General features: G+C 46.4%; 1 long non-coding RNA gene across 1 annotated transcript in view; it reads right to left on the reverse strand.

Annotated features, from left to right (window-relative positions):
• Window positions 1-314: 314 nt before the first annotated feature.
• Window positions 315-15,565, reverse strand: part of LOC122926939 — a 38,375-nt gene continuing 23,124 nt past the window's right edge. Inside the window, exon 4 of the long non-coding RNA XR_006387737.1 lies at window positions 315-1,354. This is a non-coding gene — a long non-coding RNA (uncharacterized LOC122926939). The remainder of the gene's footprint in view (window positions 1,355-15,565) is intronic.

Raw genomic sequence — 15,565 nt, forward strand, 5'->3', positions numbered from 1 at the left:
GCAAAGAGACCCCGGCTAGCTAATCCGAAAGGGACGAAACGGTTATTTGCAACCTAGCTAGTACATTAGCAATTTATAAAAATTTGGTAGTATGTCTTCTGAGGACAGAGTTCTTAGCATAGATCAGGTCATCAAGTAACAAGGGCAAAACTGGAACGATGAAATCGTTAGTTTTTATTCTAAAACTACACACAAAAATATATATACATTAAAGCTGACAGATAATTATACCTGCCAGTTGAACAGATTGGTTTGGATAGAAATAGGTAAGAGGTGGAAGGGAATAGAATGTCTGTAAGTTCAGAATTACCGTGGTAGGGTCCAGTAATAGGCAAAGTCTTTGAAAGGAATAATCCAAGATGGTGGGTGTGCCCGTGTCCCGCGGGCGGTCGTGATGTTAGTCGACGTCAGATGGTAGAATTTTATTGGCCCTTTCTAGGAAGCTTATCTTTTATGAAGGGAATCTATTTGTCTTTGTCTTTGTCTTTCTTTCTTCAGGTGAGCCCGAGGCTGATACAATGGCCTCTTATGTACGCTTTATGGGCATCCCATATCGTTTGTGATGTAACCTCAGGGGTACAATTAGTAGTGCAGTGAGGAGTAAAAGGTGTAGTCTCTAGAATCAGGATACATAGTATGCCAAACATCAATCAGGTGGGCTTTGGCCAAATTGCACAATAAAGAGCGTATGCCCTTTTGGGACTGGGCAGATTTTTGGGAGGAGGAATCAATGAGGGGATTTAGGACTAGATTTAAGTCTCCCCCTACCACCGTAACGCTATCTCTAAAAGATTCTAATTTTAGTAAAGTTGATTTCAGCCATGGGATTTGGCGATTATTTGGGGTGTAAATATTCACAAAGGTATAAAGGTGTTGACCTATTTTGCCTTTAATCATTATGAAACGGCCATCAGGGTCACATAGTTGATCATCCAGGATAAAGGGCACTTTACCCTGAAAGCCTATGCTAACTCCTCTAGAGTTTGATGAAGGAGAACCGCAATGGTACCAATTAGGGTAAAATGAAAAGGATAGATTAGGGAAATGTTGGTTCTTAAAATGTGTCTCTTGTAAAAAAAAACTATGTTCGCTTTATCTCTCCTCAATATCCCAAAAATCTGGCTCCACTTAGATGGTGAGTTGCATCCCTTAACATTATAAGAGGCAATACTAATAGCCATCATGGGGATGAAGAGGAGAGGCAAAATGCTGAAACATGTAAACGTAAAAGTTTGTTACACTAGTGAGTAAATCAGGGTACTTAACATCTGGTCGGAATGATAAAGATGAAGAACGTAGCCTTGGTGAAGACAAAACCCGTCTCGGATAGACACACCACTGAATAGATAATGACCTGAACAAAAGACAATAAAACAAACACAAATTGAACAACATAAAAACAAGAATAACCGAAACAGATGGGTCCTGAAGGACCTGGTGAGAGGGGGAGAAAGGCATTCGCCAATTATAAGCCCGGCACTCTATTGCAAATGTCACTCAAGGCTAAATCTAAATCTGTGTAATATGGAGGACAAATAGGAATGGGTATGTTGTGATTCAAACTGTCTTATTATACCATCTAATCTGATGGTATCCAAATATAGGGAGGTAAGCCTAAACATAGGTAGCTGGGGAATGTGGGGTGAAAAGGGGATGGTGGGGAAGGGGTAAGAAACGGGTTGTAGGTTTGAGAAAGACCTTCCCAGCTGATGAACTCATGGGTCTGATGGATTTTGAGCTGGAGTCCCAGGAGACATTGATACACAAGCAGTGTGGGAAAAGCCAAAGGCTGCTGAGTATATAAGCCAGAGGCCAATGAGTACATAAGCCAATGTTCGCTAAATATAAGCCAGAGGCTGCTGAGTACATAAACTTCCCCGGAGGCACTGAATAACATAGTATGGCATGATGGTGTCGGATACACAGTGGGACAACGCAGAAAAAGGACAGCACTGAGGCAATGTGTATCCGGGAACACCTCCAGGGACTGCTGAGTACATACTATAACAGCTCTAAAGACGTTTCATGGTCAGAAAGCCCCAGCTATGACTTGGGTCAAAAACATATGGCATATCTCCTAATACTCATTGTCATCTGATGAATCTCGCTATATCAAGTAGTGAATACTGGGAACATATGGCATCAGAACGGTATGTAGAGCATGTAATGCAGAATAGTACCAAGTTTGCCAAATGGTTAATATAGACCGTAAGGTATATATTAATGCGATGTAAGGTATATCTTGGAGTAACATGTCACCTGGTACTATATCCTGTAATGATAAAGATACCGCCTAGCCTAGCAATTTTTAAGAATATTGCAGGACATTATAACACCAGCCACAGCATGCGTCAAGACACAGGGAAAGGATCGTAACACATGCTGCCGCCGGGCACACCATATCAGCACACTAATGGGTAAGCTGAGGGTCAAGGCAGGCTATCGGACACCCCATCATTAGGTGATAATCCTAAAGCAGTCGTGATAGTCTAAGCAGACCTGTTAGCCTGCTGTCAAGTGGCACCAAATATTTCCATAGAATACTCAGTAAAAATCGTTAATATAACAAGAGGTCAATAGTAAGGTATTATATCGTTTGACATCTCATTTAAAAATAGTCCCGGTATGTAAGGCATATTGCCAGAAGCCTAGAAAAAGAGAGAGAGCTAGGGAGCTTATTTATAGACATATAAAGGGGCGCAAGAGGGGAGGTATAGAAGGCGAAGGGTGAAAGCATTATACTCATCATGATGGACACAGAGTGAGGAGAAACTGCGATTCTTTGCTTCAGAAGACGTCCGCAGTTATGCGTCTTGGAGTGAGAGGTTGGTTTTTCTTCTTTTCTCTCTGCCTCTGGGCCTTAGGGGTGCTCCTCAGTTCAAAGGGCACAATTTTAGGGAGTCCCGGTAATGATGTTAAATCCTGGACCGTGTCCCAGTCTTCAATTTCCAAGGGAGGAATGTCCAGAAGATCAAATCCAGGGCCTAAATCCATGTAAGACTTGATGGTGATCCTCTTGCCTTGATAAGAAAAGGACAACCCAAACGGGAACTGCCAACGATATAGGATTTTATGACTCCTAAGCCAATCTGTGAGGGGCTTGAGGGTCCTTCTTTTCTGGAGAGTTATTGGAACCAGATCCTGATAGATACTAATCGGGACCCCCTTATATTTATTATATCTTCCTTGTCTTGAAAGTGTAGGAAACGGCATATAATATCTCTAGGGGGCTCATTGCCCTTCGGTCTCGGCCGCAAGGCCCGGTGAGCTCTCTCTATTACTATTGAAGCGGAGCGTTCAGGGCCAAGTACACTTTCACAAATCTCCTTGACTATATCTGAGGAGTCTTGGGGAGAGTCAGTCTCTTGGACTCCCCTAAACCGTAAGTTGTTTTTTCTCCCACGATTCTCCTGGTCTTCCAGGGCATTGAATGCTTTATTGAGACGCAATTGGCACTTTTGCAGGCTAACGGCTGTGGCCTCCTGGAAATCAAGGATCACGGCTTGGTTATTCTAAAAGGTTTCAACCCTGCTGCCCACATGCCTGACGCCTTGCCTCAATGAGGAAAGTTCACTCACAAGCGGCTCCATTGCTCGTTGCAGTGCCGAGTCCAGATATTTTCTGGAGATCGGGAGGTGCTTGCGATGTCTGTAGTCTTCTACATCGCTGCCTTCCGCCTGGAGATCTGTCTCTCTCTCCTCAGTTTCTCTACACTGCTCCGGCGCCATCTTGGCTTCCCGCGCTGCACAAATTGCCGCCGCCTTTTTAATAAACTTATCCATATCTCCGCAATTCGGCGATTGCTTGTGGGAGAGGGACGAGTTCCCCGCTCTTTGCTGGCTGATTTTGCCCATGTTTTATGCTGAGCAGCCAACGTTAGCAGATGAAAGGCCGGGTCTGAACAGCAGAGCTCAAGCGCACACGTCCATTCCGGTCCGGCGCCAGCTCCACCCCCCAACGTACCGTCCTTAATTCCCTCACTGGAGCGTGATCGTAAGATGCGCGAGTACAAGCACATGCTGGTAGACGCGCTGCTGGTAGCATTCCCACCTGACAGCGGGGGCACAGTGGAAGCACAAGTCTAAGGCAGAGGAAGAGGTCGCCAACGCAGCTGGGGCACCGTCAGCACCTCAGAAGGCAGGGTTAGCATGGCCGAAATGTGGAAAAGTTTTGTCAGCACGCCACAACAACCAGCACCACCAGCTGATATGGAACATCTTAGCAGGAGGCAGCATTTCACCAACATGGTGGAGCAGTATGTGTGCACACGCCTACACATACTGAATGACAGGTCTGCTCCCTTCAACTTCTGGGTCTCCAAATTGGGCACATGGCCTGAGCTTGCCCTTTACGCCTTGGAGGTGCTGACCTGCCCTGCAGCCAGTGTATTATCTGAACATGTGTTTAGCACGGCAGGGGGGAGTCATCACAGACAAGCGCAGCCGCCTGTCCACAGCCAATGTGGACAAGCTCACGTTCATTAAAATGAACTAAACATGGATCCCTCAGGACTTGTCTGTACCTTGTTCAGAATAGACATGTGTACCGGCACTAACCAGCCATTGTTATACTGCAGCGCAATGCTCATGTTTGTATTTTGGATATTTCACACTTTTTGAATTTTGACATTAATCTGTTAATCCTGCGACAAATTCTGTCCAGGTGCTTCATATCAGGCGATTGGAGCCAAATTAGACGTGGAACAATCTCAGAAAATACAATTCTGGCATTTGCAAAACAACGACGCACTGTCATTAAACTAGACTTCATCTGGAAAACTAGAGCCATGGTACCCAGCTTCCCAATATCATTACCCCCAAGATGTATAACAATTAAATCTGGGTCCGGATACTCCGCAGCCATTATCAGTATCTAATTCCATAAATCAAGCCACCTCAGACCTCTTACACCATTCCAATAAATCTGTACTGCTTCTGACGACATAGATAAATTAAGTCCATATGATCGTACACTGGCTCATCTTCGCCCAGTGGATAAAGGAGTGACCAATTATCCATACAACCTTACCTGAAATAAATTATACATCAATCAATTAAATCCGGACAGACATAAGAAGTATAACAGCTGGATGACCAATGACCAATTCCTTGAATTGCGGACTCATTAAGACTAGAGTTGAGCGAACACCTGGATGTTCGGGTTCGAGAAGTTCGGCCGAACATCCCGGAAATGTTCGGGTTCGGGATCCGAACCCGATCCGAACTTCGTCCCGAACCCGAACCCCATTGAAGTCAATGGGGACCCGAACTTTTCGGCACTAAAAAGGCTGTAAAACAGCCCAGGAAAGAGCTAGAGGGCTGCAAAAGGCAGCAACATGTAGGTAAATCCCCTGCAAACAAATGTGGATAGGGAAATGAATTAAAATAAAAATTAAATAAATAAAAATTAACCAAAATCAATTGGAGAGAGGTTCCATAGCAGAGAATCTGGCTTCCCGTCACCCACCACTGGAACAGTCCATTCTCAGATATTTAGGCCCCGGCACCCAGGCAGAGGAGAGAGGTCCCGTAACAGAGAATCTGTCTTCATGTCAGCAGAGAATTAGTCTGCATGTCATAGCAGAGAATGAGGCTTCACGTCAGCCACCACTGCAACAGTCCATTGGCATATATTTAGGCCCAGCACACACACAGGCAGAGGAGAGAGGTCCCGTAACAGAGAATCTGGCTTCATGTCAGCAGAGAATCAGTCTGCATGTCATAGCAGAGAATCAGGCTTCACGTCAGCCACCACTGCAACAGTCCATTGTCATAAATTTAGGCCCAGCACCCAGGCAGAGGAGAGAGGTCCCGTAACAGAGAATCTGGCTTCATGTCAGCAGAGAATCAGTCTTCATATCATAGCAGAGAATCAGGCTTCACGTCACCCACCACTGTAAGAGTCAATTTTCATAAATTTAGGCCCAGAACCCAGGCAGAGGAGAAAGGTCCCGTAACAGACAATCTGGCTTCATGTCAGCAGAGAATCAGTCTTCATATCATAGCAGAGAATCAGGCTTCACGTCACCCACCACTGTAAGAGTCAATTTTCATAAATTTAGGCCCAGAACCCAGGCAGAGGAGAAAGGTCCCGTAACAGACAATCTGGCTTCATGTCAGCAGAGAATCAGTCTTCATATCATAGCAGAGAATCAGGCTTCACGTCACCCACCACTGTAAGAGTCAATTTTCATAAATTTAGGCCCAGAACCCAGGCAGAGGAGAAAGGTCCCGTAACAGACAATCTGGCTTCATGTCAGCAGAGAATCAGTCTTCATATCATAGCAGAGAATCAGGCTTCACGTCACCCACCACTGTAAGAGTCAATTTTCATAAATTTAGGCCCAGAACCCAGGCAGAGGAGAAAGGTCCCGTAACAGACAATCTGGCTTCATGTCAGCAGAGAATCAGTCTTCATATCATAGCAGAGAATCAGGCTTCACGTCACCCACCACTGTAAGAGTCAATTTTCATAAATTTAGGCCCAGAACCCAGGCAGAGGAGAAAGGTCCCGTAACAGACAATCTGGCTTCATGTCAGCAGAGAATCAGTCTTCATATCATAGCAGAGAATCAGGCTTCACGTCACCCACCACTGTAAGAGTCAATTTTCATAAATTTAGGCCCAGAACCCAGGCAGAGGAGAAAGGTCCCGTAACAGACAATCTGGCTTCATGTCAGCAGAGAATCAGTCTTCATATCATAGCAGAGAATCAGGCTTCACGTCACCCACCACTGTAAGAGTCAATTTTCATAAATTTAGGCCCAGAACCCAGGCAGAGGAGAAAGGTCCCGTAACAGACAATCTGGCTTCATGTCAGCAGAGAATCAGTCTTCATATCATAGCAGAGAATCAGGCTTCACGTCACCCACCACTGTAAGAGTCAATTTTCATAAATTTAGGCCCAGAACCCAGGCAGAGGAGAAAGGTCCCGTAACAGACAATCTGGCTTCATGTCAGCAGAGAATCAGTCTTCATATCATAGCAGAGAATCAGGCTTCACGTCACCCACCACTGTAAGAGTCAATTTTCATAAATTTAGGCCCAGAACCCAGGCAGAGGAGAAAGGTCCCGTAACAGACAATCTGGCTTCATGTCAGCAGAGAATCAGTCTTCATATCATAGCAGAGAATCAGGCTTCACGTCACCCACCACTGTAAGAGTCAATTTTCATAAATTTAGGCCCAGAACCCAGGTAGAGGAGAAAGGTCCCGTAACAGACAATCTGGCTTCATGACAGCAGAGAATCAGTCTGCATGTCATAGCAGAGAATCAGGCTTCACGTCAGCCACCACTGCAACAGTCCATTGTCATAAATTTAGGCCCAGCACCCAGGCAGAGGAGAGAGGTCCCGTAACAGACAATCTGGCTTCATGTCAGCAGAGAATTAGTCTGCATGTCATAGCAGAGAATCAGGCTTCATGTCAGCCACCACTGCAACAGTCCATTGGCATATATTTAGGCCTAGCACACAGGCAGAGGAGAGGTTCATTCAACTTTGGGTAGCATCGCAATATAATGGTAAAATGAAAATAAAAATAGGATTGAATGAGGAAGTGCCCTGGAGTCCAATAATATATGGTTATGGGGAGGTAGTTAATGTCTAATCTGGACAAGGGACGGACAGGTCCTGTGGGATCCATGCCTGGTTCATTTTTATGAACGTCAGCTTGTCCACATTGGCTGTAGACAGGCGGCTGCGTTTGTCTGTAATGACGCCCCCTGCCGTGCTGAATACACGTTCAGACAAAACGCTGGCTGCCGGGCAGGCCAGCACCTCCAAGGCATAAAAGGCTAGCTCTGGCCACGTGGACAATTTAGAGACCCAGAAGTTGAATGGGGCCGAACCATCAGTCAGTACGTGGAGGGGTGTGCACACGTACTGTTCCACCATGTTAGTGAAATGTTGCCTCCTGCTAACACGTTGCGTATCAGGTGGTGGTGCAGTTATCTGTGGCGTGTTGACAAAAGTTTTCCACATCTCTGCCATGCTAACCCTGCCCTCAGAGGAGCTGGCCGTGACACAGCTGCCTTGGCGACCTCTTGCTCCTCCTCTGCCTTGGCCTTGGGCTTCCACTTGTTCCCCTGTGACATTTGGGAATGCTCTCAGTAGCGCGTCTACCAACGTGCGCTTGTACTCGCGCATCTTCCTATCACGCTCCAGTGCAGGAAGTAAGGTGGGCACATTGTCTTTGTAGCGTGGATCCAGCAGGGTGGCAACCCAGTAGTCCGCACAGGTTAAAATGTGGGCAACTCTGCTGTCGTTGCGCAGGCACTGCAGCATGTAGTCGCTCATGTGTGCCAGGCTGCCCAGGGGTAAGGACAAGCTGTCCTCTGTGGGAGGCGTATCGTCATCGTCCTGCCTTTCCCCCCAGCCACGCACCAGTGATGGACCCGAGCTGCGTTGGGTGCCACCCCGCTGTGACCATGCTTCATCCTCATCCTCCTCCACCTCCTCCTCATCCTCGTCCTCCTCGTCCTCCAGTAGTGGGCCCTGGCTGGCCACATTTGTACCTGGCCTCTGCTGTTGCAAAAAACCTCCCTCTGAGTCACTTCGAAGAGACTGGCCTGAAAGTGCTAAAAATGACCCCTCTTCCTCATCCTCCTCCTCCTCCTCCTGGGCCACCTCCTGTTCCATCATCGCCCTAAGTGTTTTCTCAAGGAGACATAGAAGTGGTATTGTAACGCTGATAACGGTGTCATCGCCACTGGCCATGTTGGTGGAGTACTCGAAACAGCGCAACAGGGCACACAGGTCTCGCATGGAGGCCCAGTCATTGGTGGTGAAGTGGTGCTGTTCTGTAGTGCGACTGACCCGTGCGTGCTGCAGCTGAAACTCCACTATGGCCTGCTGCTGCTCGCACAGTCTGTCCAGCATGTGCAAGGTGGAGTTCCACCTGGTGGGCACGTCGCATATGAGGCGGTGAGCGGGAAGGCCGAAGTTACGCTGTAGCGCAGACAGGCGAGCAGCGGCAGGATGTGAACGCCGGAAGCGCGAACAGACGGCCCGCACTTTATGCAGCAGCTCTGACATGTCGGGGTAGTTGTGAATGAACTTCTGCACCACCAAATTCAGCACATGCGCCAAGCAAGGGATGTGCGTCAAATTGGCTAGTCCCAGAGCTGCAACGAGATTTCGCCCATTATCACACACCACCAGGCCGGGCTTGAGGCTCACCGGCAGCAACCACTCGTCGGTCTGTTGTTCAATACCCCGCCACAACTCCTGTGCGGTGTGGGGCCTGTCCCCCAAACATATGAGTTTCAGAATGGCCTGCTGACGTTTACCCCGGGCTGTGCTGAAGTTGGTGGTGAAGGTGTGTGGCTGACTGGATGAGCAGGTGGAAGAAGAGGAGGAGGAAGCCGAGAAGGAGGAGGTGGCAACAGGAGGCAAAGAATGTTGCCCTGCGATCCTTGGCGGCGGCAGGACGTGCGCCAAACAGCTCTCCGCCTGGGGCCCAGCTGCCACTACATTTACCCAGTGTGCAGTTAGGGAGATATAGCGTCCCTGGCCGTGCTTACTGGTCCACGTATCTGTGGTTAGGTGGACCTTGCTACAGATGGCGTTGCGCAGTGCACACTTGATTTTATCGGATACTTGGTTGTGCAGGGAAGGCACGGCTCTCTTGGAGAAGTAGTGCCGGCTGGGAACAACATACTGTGGGACAGCAAGCGACATGAGCTGTTTGAAGCTGTCTGTGTCCACCAGCCTAAATGACAGCATTTCATAGGCCAGTAGTTTAGAAATGCTGGCATTCAGGGCCAGGGATCGAGGGTGGCTAGGTGGGAATTTACGCTTTCTATCAAATGTTTGTGAGATGGAGAGCTGAACGCTGGCGTGTGACATGGTTGAGACGCTTGGTGACGGAGGTGGTGGTGGTGGTGTTGGTGGTACATCCCCTGTTTGCTGGGCGGCAGGTGCCAACGTTCCTCCAGAGGCGGAGGAAGAGGCCGAGGCGGCAGCAGCAGAATAGGCCGAGGCGGCAGCAGCAGAAGAGGTAGCAGGGGGAGCCTGAGTGACTTCCTTGGTTTTAAGGTGTTTACTCCACTGCAGTTCATGCTTTGCATGCAGGTGCCTGGTCATGCAGGTTGTGCTCAGGTTCAGAACGTTAATGCCTCGCTTCAGGCTCTGATGGCACAGCGTGCAAACCACTCGGGTCTTGTCGTCAGCACATTGTTTGAAGAAGTGCCATGCCAGGGAACTCCTTGAAGCTGCCTTTGGGGTGCTCGGTCCCAGATGGCGGCGGTCAGTAGCAGGCGGAGTCTCTTGGCGGCGGGTGTTCTGCTTTTGCCCACTGCTCCCTCTTTTGCTACGCTGTTGGCTCGGTCTCACCACTGCCTCTTCCTCCGAACTGTGAAAGTCAGTGGCACGACCTTCATTCCATGTGGGGTCTAGGACCTCATCGTCCCCTGCATCGTCTTCCACCCAGTCTTGATCCCTGACCTCCTGTTCAGTCTGCACACTGCAGAAAGACGCAGCAGTTGGCACCTGTGTTTCGTCATCATCAGAGACATACTGAGGTGGTATTCCCATGTCCTCATCATCAGGAAACATAAGTGGTTGTGCGTCAGTGCATTCTATGTCTTTCACCGCTGGGGAAGGGCTAGGTGGATGCCCTTGGGAAACCCTGCCAGCGGAGTCTTCAAACAGCATAAGAGACTGCTGCATAACTTGAGGCTGAGACAGTTTCCCTGGTATGCATGGGGGTGATGTGACAGACTGATGGGGTTGGTTTTCAGGCGCCATCTGTGCGCTTTCTGCAGAAGACTGGGTGGGAGATAATGTGAACGTGCTGGATCCACTGTCGGCCACCCAATTGACTAATGCCTGTACCTGCTCAGGCCTTACCATCCTTAGAACGGCATTGGGCCCCACCATATATCGCTGTAAATTCTGGCGGCTACTGGGACCTGAGGTAGTTGGTACACTAGGACGTGTGGATGTGGCAGAACGGCCACGTCCTCTCCCAGCACCAGAGGGTCCACTAACACCACCACGACCATGTCCACGTCCGCGTCCCTTACTAGATGTTTTTCTCATTGTTATGGTTCACCACAACAACAAATATATTATTTGGCCCAATGTATTGTATTCAAATTCAGCGGGATATAAATTTGAGGCCTAGTATTTAGGCGCTGGGTGACCGGTATGGATTTAGTGACAGAATTAGACTTGGAAATGCACAGAAGCGTGTGTGTGAAGTTATTCTGAATGACCCAATGTGCACCTTGAATATTATATACCCTTTTTGGGATAGATTTCAAATAGCTCTGATATAGCAGGAACCACTAAATTATGAAATTGCTAAATTGGGAATTGTACTTCAACCCAGAACAAAAAATGTGCTTTGACGGGCACTAAATAACTTTCCCAGCTACAACAGGACAGCGGTAACGAGAGATTTAGAGGGATTTAAATTTGAGGCCTAGTATTTAGGCGCTGGGTGACAGGTATGGGTTTAGTGACAGAATTAGACTTGGAAATACACAGTAGCGGGTGTGTGTGAAGTTATTCTGAATGACCCAATGTGCACCTTCAATATTATATACCCTTTTTGGGATAGATTTCAAATAGCTCTGATATAGCAGGAACCACTAAATTATGAAATTGCTAAATTGGGAATTGTACTTCAACCCAGAACAAAAAATGTGCTTTGACGGACACTAAATATCTTGCCCAGCAACAACAGTACAGCGGTAACGAGAGATTTAGCGGGATATAAATTTGAGGCCTAGTATTTAGGCGCTGGGTCACCGGTATGGATTTAGTGACAGAATTAGACTTGGAAATGCACAGAAGCGTGTGTGTGAAGTTATTCTGAATGACCCTATGTGCACCTTCAATATTATATACCCTTTTAGGGATAGATTTCAAATAGCTCTGATATAGCAGAAACCACTAAATTATGAAATTGCTAAATTGGGAATTGTACTTCAACCCAGAACAAAAAATGTGCTTTGACGGACACTAAATATCTTGCCCAGCAACAACAGTACAGCGGTGGGTAACGAGAGATTTAGAGGGATTTAAATTTGAGGCCTAGTATTTAGGCGCTGGGTCACCGGTATGGATTTAGTGACAGAATTAGACTTGGAAATGCACAGAAGCGTGTGTGTGAAGTTATTCTGAATGACCCTATGTGCACCTTCAATATTATATACCCTTTTAGGGATAGATTTCAAATAGCTCTGATATAGCAGAAACCACTAAATTATGAAATTGCTAAATTGGGAATTGTACTTCAACCCAGAACAAAAAATGTGCTTTGACGGACACTAAATATCTTGCCCAGCAACAACAGTACAGCGGTGGGTAACGAGAGATTTAGAGGGATTTAAATTTGAGGCCTAGTATTTAGGCGCTGGGTCACCGGTATGGATTTAGTGACAGAATTAGACTTGGAAATGCACAGAAGCGTGTGTGTGAAGTTATTCTGAATGACCCTATGTGCACCTTCAATATTATATACCCTTTTAGGGATAGATTTCAAATAGCTCTGATATAGCAGAAACCACTAAATTATGAAATTGCTAAATTGGGAATTGTACTTCAACCCAGAACAAAAAATGTGCTTTGACGGACACTAAATATCTTGCCCAGCAACAACAGTACAGCGGTGGGTAACGAGAGATTTAGAGGGATTTAAATTTGAGGCCTAGTATTTAGGCGCTGGGTCACCGGTATGGATTTAGTGACAGAATTAGACTTGGAAATGCACAGAAGCGTGTGTGTGAAGTTATTCTGAATGACCCTATGTGCACCTTCAATATTATATACCCTTTTAGGGATAGATTTCAAATAGCTCTGATATAGCAGAAACCACTAAATTATGAAATTGCTAAATTGGGAATTGTACTTCAACCCAGAACAAAAAATGTGCTTTGACGGACACTAAATATCTTGCCCAGCAACAACAGTACAGCGGTAACGAGAGATTTAGAGGGATTTAAATTTGAGGCCTAGTATTTAGGCGCTGGGTCACCGGTATGGATTTAGTGACAGAATTAGACTTGGAAATGCACAGAAGCGTGTGTGTGAAGTTATTCTGAATGACCCTATGTGCACCTTCAATATTATATACCCTTTTAGGGATAGATTTCAAATAGCTCTGATATAGCAGAAACCACTAAATTATGAAATTGCTAAATTGGGAATTGTACTTCAACCCAGAACAAAAAATGTGCTTTGACGGACACTAAATATCTTGCCCAGCAACAACAGTACAGCGGTGGGTAACGAGAGATTTAGAGGGATTTAAATTTGAGGCCTAGTATTTAGGCGCTGGGTCACCGGTATGGATTTAGTGACAGAATTAGACTTGGAAATGCACAGAAGCGTGTGTGTGAAGTTATTCTGAATGACCCAATGTGCACCTTCAATATTATATACCCTTTTAGGGATAGATTTCAAATAGCTCTGATATAGCAGAAACCACTAAATTATGAAATTGCTAAATTGGGAATTGTACTTCAACCCAGAACAAAAAATGTGCTTTGACGGACACTAAATATCTTGCCCAGCAACAACAGTACAGCGGTAACGAGAGATTTAGAGGGATTTAAATTTGAGGCCTAGTATTTAGGCGCTGGGTGACAGGTATGGGTTTAGTGACAGAATTAGACTTGGAAATACACAGTAGCGGGTGTGTGTGAAGTTATTCTGAATGACCCAATGTGCACCTTCAATATTATATACCCTTTTTGGGATAGATTTCAAATAGCTCTGATATAGCAGGAACCACTAAATTATGAAATTGCTAAATTGGGAATTGTATTTCAACCCAGAACAAGAAATGTGCTTGAACGGACACTAAATAACTCGCCCAGCTACAGCACTAGGGACAGATTTAGCTGGATATAAATTTGAGGCCTAGTATTTAGGCGCTGGGTGACCGGTATGGATTTAGTGACAGAATTAGACTGGGATATGGCCAAAAAATAAACAGACTATTGCTGGTTAAATGCACTTGGTGTGACAGCTTCACCCTGATGTAGGCTTTAGCCAAAAAACAACCACACCATTGAGGGTTAAATGCACTTGGTGACAGGCGCAGCTTGCCCCTGATTTTGTATATGGCCAAAAAATGAACAGACTATTGCTGGTTAAATGCACTTGGTGTGACAGCTTCACCCTGATGTAGGCTTTAGCCAAAAAACAACCACACCATTGAGGGTTAAATGCACTTGGTGACAGGCGCAGCTTGCCCCTGATTTTGTATATGGCCAAAAAATGAACAGACTATTGCTGGTTAAATGCACTTGGTGTCACAGCTTCACCCTGATGTAGGCTTTAGCCAAAAAACAACCACACCATTGAGGGTTAAATGCACTTGGTGACAGGCGCAGCTTGCCCCTGATTTTGTATATGGCCAAAAAATGAACAGACTATTGCTGGTTAAATGCACTTGGTGTGACAGCTTCACCCTGATGTAGGCTTTAGCCAAAAAACAACCACACCATTGAGGGTTAAATGCACTTGGTCGCAGCTTGTGCTGGCGCACCACAAGACACAAAATGGCCGCCGATCACCCCAGAAAAATGAGACTGACAAACGGTCTGTGCAGCCTAAAAACAGTGAGCAATTGAGGATCAGCAGCTCAATGATCCACAGCTGCAGATCGATCAGTTAATCAAGTCCTTTGGAGGAGTTAATCTGCCTAATCTCGCCCTACTGTCGCAGCCGCAACCTCTCCCTACGCTAATCAGAGCAGAGTGACGGGCGGCGCTATGTGACTCCAGCTTAAATAGAGGCTGGGTCACATGGTGCTCTGGCCAATCACAGCCATGCCAATAGTAGGCATGGCTGTGATGGCCTCTTGGGGCAAGTAGTATGACGCTTGTTGATTGGCTGCTTTGCAGCCTTTCAAAAAGCGCCAAGAAAGCGTCACAAAAGCGCCAAGAAAGCGACGAACACCGAACCCGAACCCGGACTTTTACGAAAATGTCCGGGTTCGGGTCCGTGTCACGGACACCCCAAAATTCGGTACGAACCCGAACTATACAGTTCGAGTTCGCTCATCCCTAATTAAGACCAAGACGAAAAGCCTCAGTGGCAGCCCCGATACGAAAGGAATGGGAAGAAAAGTTGCGATCACTCAAACCCAAAACTAAAAGTCCACGTGAAAGCACAGCACAAAACTGAAACTGAGACAATGGGGAACCATCCATATGAACCAAAAAATTAACCGAATCAAGGTGGCTTACAGACAAATATTTTAAACATGGCAGCACCGGTGAGAGGGAGGGTGGCAGATACCAACTGAGGAGCCGTAAGCAAACCTTGAAGGCATTTAAAACCTGTGATAACAGAGGTACAAGCGAAGCCTGCGAAGATGATACAACCAGTTTGGAAAATGTACAATAGTGCCATACTGTATACAATAGTAAGTGTTAGAGGACATACAGACCACATACATTTATAACATCCCCCATAATCATGTTCAGAAAATGAACAATCTAGAATCCGAAAATATTACAAAATCATATGTGCACTCTCCACCCAGTAACTGCCTCCAAGGTTGACGCAAGTAAATGTGCCTTGTATATAATTAGGCCCCAGTATAAGG

The sequence above is a fragment of the Bufo gargarizans genome, chromosome 2, assembly GCF_014858855.1.
Source record: "Bufo gargarizans isolate SCDJY-AF-19 chromosome 2, ASM1485885v1, whole genome shotgun sequence".
Classification (NCBI taxonomy): domain Eukaryota; kingdom Metazoa; phylum Chordata; class Amphibia; order Anura; family Bufonidae; genus Bufo; species Bufo gargarizans.